General features: G+C 35.3%; 1 pseudogene; it reads right to left on the bottom strand.

Moving 5' to 3' along the window:
* Positions 1–5971: 5971 nt before the first annotated feature.
* On the bottom strand, positions 5972–9221 carry LOC149168798 (F-box protein At1g67340-like; annotated as a pseudogene).
* Positions 9222–10112: the final 891 nt, after the last annotated feature.

The following is a 10112-nucleotide window of genomic DNA, read 5'->3' as shown; positions in this document are numbered from 1 at the left end:
TGTGGCATATTTTGGTTCTTGTTTTAGATCTAACAATATTTTCTTCAACCAAATTGCTTCACATGTTGTTGCTGCTGCAATATATTCTGACTTTGTAGAAAACAATTAAATATTTGGTTTCTTCTTTGAACAGCATAATACTGCGCCTGATCCAAGGCTGAATACATAACGTGAAGTGATTTTCCTATCATCAAAATATCCATCCCAATCACTATTTGTATAACCAACCATCCCAAAATTATTTGATGAAGTATACCAAATTCCATAATTTGTAGTTCCACGTACATACCTCAAAATTCTTTTTGCTTCTCCAAAATGAATCTTACTTGGACTTTGCATGAATCTAGAAATCAAGCCTACTACATGCATAATATTAGGCCTAGTGGTAGTAAGATACAAATGGCTTCCTACCAAACTCCTATAGGATTGAGCTTCTACCTTTTCAGCTCCATCTTCTACAGAATATCTTTCATTTGTATTAATGGGTGTGCTCATGGGTTTACAATTTCCCATTTTCCATTTTTTAAGAAGATTTGAAACATATTTTTTTTGTGGAATAAAAATTCCATCATTCATCTATGTCACTTATATGCCAAGAAAATAAGGGACCAAACCCAAATCAGTCGTTTCAAATTCAGTCATCATAGCCTCCCTAAACTCTTCCACTAACAAATGACTTGAATATGTGTATGTCAAGTCATCTACATATAAGGACACCATTATTATATCATTACCATTTCGCTTGATATATAATGTGTGTTCATTTTCACTTATATTAAACCCCTTTTTCAAAAAATAAGTGTTAATTCTATTGTACCATGCTCTTGGAGCTTGTTTAAGCCCATAAAGAGCTTTTTTTAGTTTGTAGACTTTTTTTCATTTCCTACATCTTCATATCCTTGGGGTTGGTGGACATATGCATATTCTTTCAACTCACCATTTAGAAAGGTTGATTTAACATGAAATTGCTAAACTAACCATTTATATTGTGCTGCCAATGCCAAAACAGTTCTGATTGTATCAAATTTTGCAACGGGAGCATATGCTTCATTGTAGTCAATACCTGGTTGTTGAGCATATCCCTTTGCTACTAACCCTTCTTTGTGCCTTTGCATTGATCCATTAGTTGCATACTTGGTTTTATACAACCATTTCACCCTAATGACTTCTTTTTCAGTAGGAGGATCCACAAGCTCCCATGTTGCATTCTTTTTAATCGCTTCCATCTCTTCATTCATTACTTTGCACCAAACTAACTCTTTCACTGCATCTTCAAAACATCTTGGCTTTGCTTCAATCTAAGACATCAAAACAAAATTAGTATAACCATAAATTTCATTTAAATATTTTGTATTTTTCCGAGGACTTCAACTTGAAACATGACTTGAAGTAACAGAAGATGATGGAGTGTATGTGGCCCCTGAAGTATTTTGATCACTGGATGGATTTGCAAAAACAAAAGTTTCATCTTATTGTACAAAAATAATTGGAGTTTGTTGCTGCACATCATGATTCCACTTCCATTCTTCTTTCTCATCAAATAACACATCACGACTAATCATTAATTTTTCAGTTTCTAGATTGTACAATCTATAACCTTTGGTTTCCTCACAATATCCAATAAAGATGCATTTTCCACTTTTATCATCAAGATTTCTTCTCTTCTTAGTAGGAACATGAGCATAGGAAATGCAACCGAAGACTCTTAAATGAGAAATATTGGGTTTTCTTCCATACCATGCTTCATAATGGGTAATATTTTGCATACTTCTTGTTCGGAATCTATTAACCAAATAAATAGATGTAGCTACAGCTTCAACCCAAAAAATATTTGGAAGGTTTTTACCTTGAATTCATGCTCCTAGCCATCTCAACAATTGTTATATTCTTACGTTCAACAATGCCATTCTGTTGAGGAGTATAACTAGCTATCAATTGCCTTTGAATGCCATTCATTTTACAATAAGAATCAAACTTATTAGAAGTGAGTTATCCCCCACTATCTGTGTGTAATTTTTTTAGACAATAACCATGTAATTTTTTTAGACAATAACAACTTTGTTTTTCCACAAGAGCTTTAAATTTTTGAAATATGACAAATGCGTCAAATTTTTATTTAACGAAATATACACATGTTCTTCTACTAAAATCATCTACACAAATAATGAAATACTTATTTTTGTTGAGAGAAAAAGTTTGCATAGGATCACATATATCTCCATGCACTACTTCCAATGGTTTTCTTGCTCTCCATAATTTTCCTGCTCGAAATGAATCTCTATGTTGCTTACCAAGAATACACCCTTCACAAACTTTCTCACTAGAACCAATAAGTGGTAACCCTTTTACCATTTACTTGTTATATAACAATTTCAAGCCTTTCATATTCAAATGTCCATACCTTATGTGCCATAGCCAGGAACTATCATCATAAGAAATTTTATTGTTGTACTCACTTGACAAGGGAGATTGAAAGAAAAATTTTTGTTTTGCAGTATATTAGTCGTAGCAATAATTTTACTGTGATCATCTTTATCATAGATTATGCATTGCTTATCCTTGAAAACAATTAATATCCCTTTTCAAGGAGCTTCCCCACACTCAAAAAATTATGTGCCACATGAGGAACATATAAAACATCATTAATGTGCTTTGGTTTTCCTTGTTTTGTCTTCACAGCAATTGTTCCTTTAGCTTTAGCTTCAACTGGCTTGTCATCTCCCAATAGTACATCAGATTTTGTAGATTCATCTATTTGCACAAATATATATTTGTTTCCTATCATGTGATTTCTACAACCACTATCCAGAAGCCACACCTCTTTGAAAACATTATTAGTTGAATCAGAAGCCAAGAATAAAGTGTTAACCTCTTCTTTTTCTTCAGAGAAATTAGCTTGTTGTATTTGTTTTTTCCAACAATTTCTTTCATAGTGGCCAAATATTTTACAATAAAAACACTGAACTTGGGATTTATTAAATCTTTTACCTCCATCACTCTCATCATTACCTCTTCCTTTGTTGTATGTAGAAAAAAATCTTCCTCGACCTCTGCCTCCTCTATATGTTTGTCCTCTTTCTCTTCCTCTTCCAAAAGTGTTTTCGCTTTCCTTTTGAGAGGAATCAATTTTGCCTTTGAAAATATTTCCTCTTGCTTGAAAAGCTTGCTGAATAGATTTTTCAGAAGATCTATTGATTCTTTTCTCATGAGATTGAAGAGACCCCATTAGCTCATTGACAAACAACTGAGTTAGATCCTTAGACTCCTCAATAGAATCAACAACCCCATCAAATTTTGTACTCAAACTTCCTAAAATCTTCTCAACAATTTTTTGATCTTTTAAATCATCTCCATAAGCCCTAATTTCATTCACTATACCCATAACTCTAGTGAGAAAATCTTCAATAGATTCAGTGTTTTGCATGCACAAAGTTTCAAATTCTCTTCTTAAGGACTGCAACTTAACAATTTTTACCTTATCAGTTTCTTGATATGCTTGCTGCAAAGCATCCCATGCCTCCTTTGATTTTGTTACTCCAACTAGTCTTGGAAAAATAGAATCATGCACTACTTGCTGGATTAGGAAGTGAGCCTTTGAGTCTTTATTACGATTTTCCTTTAGCTGGTTTCTCTGGACTGGAGTCCAATGGGCAAGTGTTTGAGAATCTCTTTTTGTATATCCATTCTCTATGAAATCCCACAAATCTTGTAAGAGAAACAATGTTTTCATCTTAATTCTCCAAAAACCAAAGTTCTCACCTTTAAACATTGGTATTTGTGGCTAAGAAATATTCATATTTTTGGCCATTACTGCTAACTGTTGAGCACTCCCTCCAATAACTTGAATTTGCACAAGCTTCACAAAATTATGAAAACTCTTACTAATGGCTTTCACAAACTTTTGAAACCTCCTGCCAACAATGCACACTTTACATATAAATCAACTCTCTTAAACTAACATACCATGTTAAATCTATCAAGTGCATACATATGAAAACATAAACAAAACTAATGAAAAAAAAATAATAGAAGTGTGATTCTCAATCCATGAGCTAAACTCTCATTGGAATCTCATATCTTCATTGGAGTAATGAATACATTATTATATGGACGACATATTTCTAATTTGATTATCCATTATCTAACTAACCTAGTGTCCCTAATAATTTGTTGAATGGTCACTCACTATATCTATTAATTTGCTGCCCTAATTTTGATAAGTGAGAAAACAAAATTTGTTGGCTAATTTGTGTGCAATTACATAGCTTATTTTAAGCATTATCCTCAATAGCCATGCTTCTGCAAATGTCCATCATATAGACATACATAAAGCGTCATGTTGCCACTATAAAAGACTCACAAGATCTTCTTAGTCGATCACCTTTCCACATGCAGTCCCTCCCATTTCAACTTCAAATTTGAATTTTAAACAAATACGCTTTGCATTTACCATGAATAACCTAGACTTCTGCCACTTAGTTTTTTCATTTTTAAGCTAACATGTAACTAGTAATTCCAACGAGTGATAAAATGACTGGATGTTTTTTCCAGGCATGGGCACTAGAGTGAAGACAAGCATTTGAACAAGGTCACAACACTCTATTAGTGTGATGATGAGAGGATTCTATTTCCACCAGATTTTGTGGTGATATTCTAAACAATAAATAGATTCTTATATATATATATATATATATATATATATATATATATATATATATATATATATATATATATATATATATATATATATATATATATATATATTTCATCTTCCTGTTTCTATTGATATTCATGTTGTTGCTTTTGTAACAGTTCAGGTCTATACTTCTCGTTCATCAATGACAATCCTCGGATAGTCTCTTGCACTACGAATAAGACAACCAACTCTATTTCAAGTCCCTCCCCTCTGAGCTAAGGGAGCGAAGGATTTGTCGACAGTCATATAATTATATCCAGCAAATGATTCCATGCCTGCAGTTGTAGTCCATGTAGCCCGAGCTAAAGAGGGTGGGGAGAAGGAGGCAGATTCACTTAAGAGTAGTCTAACTAGGTGGAGGAATTGCCAGGTTTCTGTCACTGCCCAGAAAAACATCCGGCTCTGGCAATCGGCAATTCCTTCACCGTCAGCCACCCTCCCCAAGCTCCACCACCCTCCGCCACTGGCCCACATTAAATTCCTAATTTGATCAGATCGGGGCTAGTCTAATAGAATTTGCACCGCAGAGAGTTAATGTGCATTCCAATTCAAAATGGAGGAATTTGCAAACCGTGGGCTGCTCCCCTAACCAACTCGACTCGGCTCCTGTAGCCCACTCACTCCCGGGCTCGACTTTGCACCTGCAGCTCACCAGAAAACTCACTCCCGGGCAATTCCTCCGCTCTGCAGCTCACCACCCAGGCGATGTGACCTTCAGGTTCATTCATCTGTAAAGCCATCTGCCCAACATGATTTTATTTCTTATAGGAATGATGTTGTCGATAACTTTTCATCTTTTCATGAACTGCACAGTTTGTTCAACCTGAAAGTTGTTTTGTTCACTCGGATTGTCTGTTCCGCAGTCTTGCATATATAGGCATGGGGTCTCTTGTCTGATTTCTCTTTGGCTTCTTGAAGTGTATAAAATATTACTCGTCACCTATGGAGTTCGTTCTTAAAGCAATTGTTACACCAGGGTGTAGGGTGTATTTGAGCCAGTCTACTCTGATAATGGAGACAACAAAGAATTATACCTGAATGTGGTAAAATTTTGCAGTGACAGATTAACAATAGAAAGTAACCTAAATCTTCACATGCTGCAGCTAATAAATTTTTTAGAATTATGAATGCATTTGCAGGTGGACGTCACATTTTTAACTTTCAAATCGTAGCTCTAATTTAAATCTTCCAGATAAGTTTGATCATTGATCCTATCAGGCACACTGGAATAAAATATGGTAGGCAAGAGAGATCCTTTAATAAGAAGCCTTTTTTTATCAAAATATAAAGCTAATCGTGTTCAGTATGAAATGTATGGTTTCCTTTCAAAAACTAGTAGATTGGATCTTACTGGTTACACAATTGAAAAGTTCCATTGAGTATGGGATGCCTCAAAAGTCCAAGGCGGTTTCCATGGTTATCACTTAAAAGACATCATATATTTGGAGCCCTACATATAACCAGCACAATGCTATCTTGACAGGCTTGATTCCTTGAAGCCTTTACATGTAGCTGTGACAGAAAACAGAGGGCTCTTCAACCCTAGATCAATTCTGAAGTTTGCATTCCAAAACATCATTACAATAAGGGCTCAACAAAGCTCTTGTAAAACCTGCTTTATATCCCATGTCAAACTAATACACTGAATTGCAGTTTTCAAACTATTTCAGAAGGTGCCCCAACAAACTGTTATTTTCTCTGAATTGATAGAAATGCTAATAGGCCTCACTATCTTGAAACATACTCTAGATGCAAAGAGAGATTCTCTAAGCATCATCAATGTCATGGGAACCAATATGACCATTGTCATTATCCTCACCAATGTCGGGTACATTTTTGTCTGTGCCAAGTTTTCCAATCCAAAGCTTGACAAGCACGGGAACAATAACTAACTGAACTGCATGCAGAACATCTTCTAAACTCATGCCTTCTGGTTTCAAGCCGACCGCAAATTGGATAAGAACAAAGGCCAAACCCAGGTTCTTGGCAATGGATATGGATAGAAAACCAGTCCACCAAAAAAACGTTTGCCAAATGCGGCTTGGCAGGTGGCACATTACATCCAAAATCACTCAGTAACAGACCATCATCACCCTCACTAATCCGATTTTCAAAATGATGGTTTCTATGAGAGCTCTTCAGAGTATCATCTGACTTAGTTATGTAAGACTGATATTGCAAATGGCAACTAGGACAATTTCCATTACATCTTGATGAACCTAGTCCAGAAACACTAGTAGCAAATGGAGATGATTCCTTGGTAGTAGCCTCTGCCTCTCTAGCATTAGCTTTGACTAAAAATCACCATCCCTCTATAATTTTTTTCTTGATACCATATCCATCCTGCAAGCAATGGCCAAGTTCACGGATTGCATCTATATGCCCTAGAGCTGCAGCTTTTGCACATAGAAAAACACCTACCTTTAAGTTCTTGTCTCTTTTCGGATCTCCACTACCGTTGAACTGAATAACTACCAATGAATACAGAGCCACTGGATGTGAAGCAATTGTTGCCTTGGCCATCAATGCCACACTTGAAACCCTATTCTTCAAACAATAAAATTGGATCTGCTTGGAAACCAATTATGTGAACCCATTAGAAATTGTATTTGACAAAATTTCACATTCTTCTCTTAGTAGCAAACATATTTACAAGTTCTTTTGGAAATTGTTTTGAGAAACATGCCTAAGTCCTGCACTGCATAGTGTAAGCTTCCTTTGTCTTAGGTATGAGATCTGAGGGGTATTTATTTTGACAAAGTTTTCAAGGACTTGCACCTGGCCTCATTCCTTTTGACATGTCATTAGAATGGGGTAGACCACAGAAAGAATGGAGCTTGGTGGAAGGCTCAATATTGTCAACCACACCAGTGAACCAAGGCCCTGCTAGAGTTTCTTTGACTTAGATTCTAAAATCTAGTCTGCCAAAGTCACCTAGGAACTACACCAGGCCTCATCTTATAAGAAGTCAAAGCATACAATCCACTTCGAGGGTATAAACTCCTTTTACAATAAATACAATACAAGACAAGATATGATGGTCATGAGACTAGGTACCCTTGGTATATATATTGGATACAAAGGGTAGAGTAATAGCACTCCACCAATCTAGGGTAGAATTTGAAGCTATCTTTGGGTGATAAATGATAAATGTTTATGAAAGACATGAGGATCTTTGTATATGTCAGAATTATTGAGGTTCAAGAAGTTTTCTTTTATGTAATAGCTGAACATAGCTCATTTATGTTGTCACCTGTACTACTTGCAATTCTACATTATGCAACCTGTACAATCATCTACTATACTGTTCAGAAATGGAATTTCTATTACATTAAAGGATGAGATCTCTTACCTACTTCCCGGGCATGATCCGGGAAGTCAAGTTCATGTTACAAATTGTAGCACCAATTTATATGAAATCATGAGGCTTTTGCATGTTATGTTTGGTAATATATTGCCCCTAAACAAAATCTGGCAAGAGCTCTCATTAAATTGATATCACTATATGCATATAATTGCTTCAAGGACAATCATAGAAGAAAATCTGACAAGAGCTTTCATTAAATTACTAATACCATATACATAAACTTTCTTCAAGGACAATCAGAGAAGGAATTCCTAGCAATAATGTTTACAACATTGAGCTAGACAATAGATATGGGATCTGCAAACTTTCCATTAACCTCCATCCAGGAATCTAGATTCCCTAAATGATTTCAAACAAAATGAAGATCAATTTGACTAAAACATTCTAAAAAAAGATTGCTTTGCATGTATTACTTAATACATCACTATTATTATGCTATGTGTACAGCATCTAGGACTCTAGCCTAAGAAGCCTAGTTCGGGACCCTTACTAGTTTCTTCATAAAATTGAAAAAAAAAAATTATCCAACATATTGAAACTTTCCTAATAAACAAAAAAAATTATATTAGCCTAAGGCAGCCTTAAGGATCTCAATCAATAAAAGGTCATATGAAGCAAATAATATTCAAGGAGCCTAGAAATAAAGTAGTTTTTTCTCGGAATCCTCAACAGCAAGAATTCTTTGTCTTGGGTGGTTCCACTCCATCCCCATCTCCATATAGATCCATAATATTAACTCTGTTGAGAGACAATAGAGATTTATAGGAATCCGAATTCAGCATTTTCTTGCTCACATTAGTGTAAATCTCCTTGACCACAATTTGGAATGCAGGCAATACATTTCTATTATCCAAAGTTGAGGTCTCAATGAAGAATAGCCCCTCTGATTTGGCAAGCTTCTTCCCATCTTACACAGGAACTTCCCATAAATGAGCTAAATCAGACTTATTCCCCACAAGAATTTTCACGACATTTCCATCAACATGCACTACAACATTAAAATTTCACATGAGTTTGAAAATAGCTTGCAAAATCACATAGATGACAACCAAAAGCCAAAGCCAATTTCAATGATGCTCTATAAGGCATTACATCAGTAATTGCTTGCAATGCAAAAGTCAAAGCTAGAGCCAATTTCATAGATGCTCTATAAGGCATTACACAGAAAATACTTGCAATGTTAGTATCAAAACTAAGGAAGATGCTATCACATCAAACCCAAAGATGATCCACAAGGCATGACACCCAGACATCAATGATCCACAAGGCACAACACAAAACTACCCATAGTATTGGTAGGAGAGTGGTGGAGTGCTATTACTTCAACCCAAAGATAGTTTCAGAGTCTACCCTATCCCCCAATTGTAATAGAAAAGCTGTTCCAAATGGTGTTGATGAAGTTCAACCCTTAACAAGTGTAGTGTGAAGGAACCGTTCATGTAGAGTGGCCGAATAAATTTCTTGTGATGTTATATGACAAATGGCATTTCTGTCACACATTAGGCATATACATGAATCATGCTTATACATGAAAGTGTTGTAGTGTAAATGAACACAAATTATCTACTTTTTTGAATTATATATGATTGAAAAACATGTTGAGTATTAGGAAATAGATACTTGTTTGAGATGAATTTATTGTTATCTTATTTTTCAGGTTTTTGAAGTGTAAAAAATGGTGCAAAAGTGGCGTTTATGCATTGAAGTGTCCTACTTTCCAAATCCAGGTCGAGAAATTATTAAATTAGTCCTTTACAATATGGCAACAAATCATTTATTTCATGGAAATAGAGAAGTGCCTGGAATGAGGACAAACAATGAGGCATATTACATTGCCCTTGTTGAAGGGTTAAAAGAGGCAAAACAACATGACGTCAATGATATTGAAGTCTTCACCAACTCAGAGTTGATATGTAATCAGATGGAAGGCATCTATCGGGTTCGAAAGGACAATTTAAAACCTCCTCATAAGGAAGCAATAAATTGGAGCTGTCAATTTCAACATTTTACCATCAATCGCTCTGCAGATACTGAAAATATGTCCACTGG

The sequence above is a fragment of the Pinus tabuliformis genome, chromosome 4_2 (genome assembly GCF_031772625.1).
Source record: "Pinus tabuliformis cultivar Carrire ecotype Pingquan chromosome 4_2, CPIR1, whole genome shotgun sequence".
NCBI lineage: Eukaryota > Viridiplantae > Streptophyta > Pinopsida > Pinales > Pinaceae > Pinus > Pinus tabuliformis.
The sequence above is the reverse complement of the archived record's forward strand: the minus strand, read 5'-3'. Positions and strand labels throughout refer to the sequence as shown.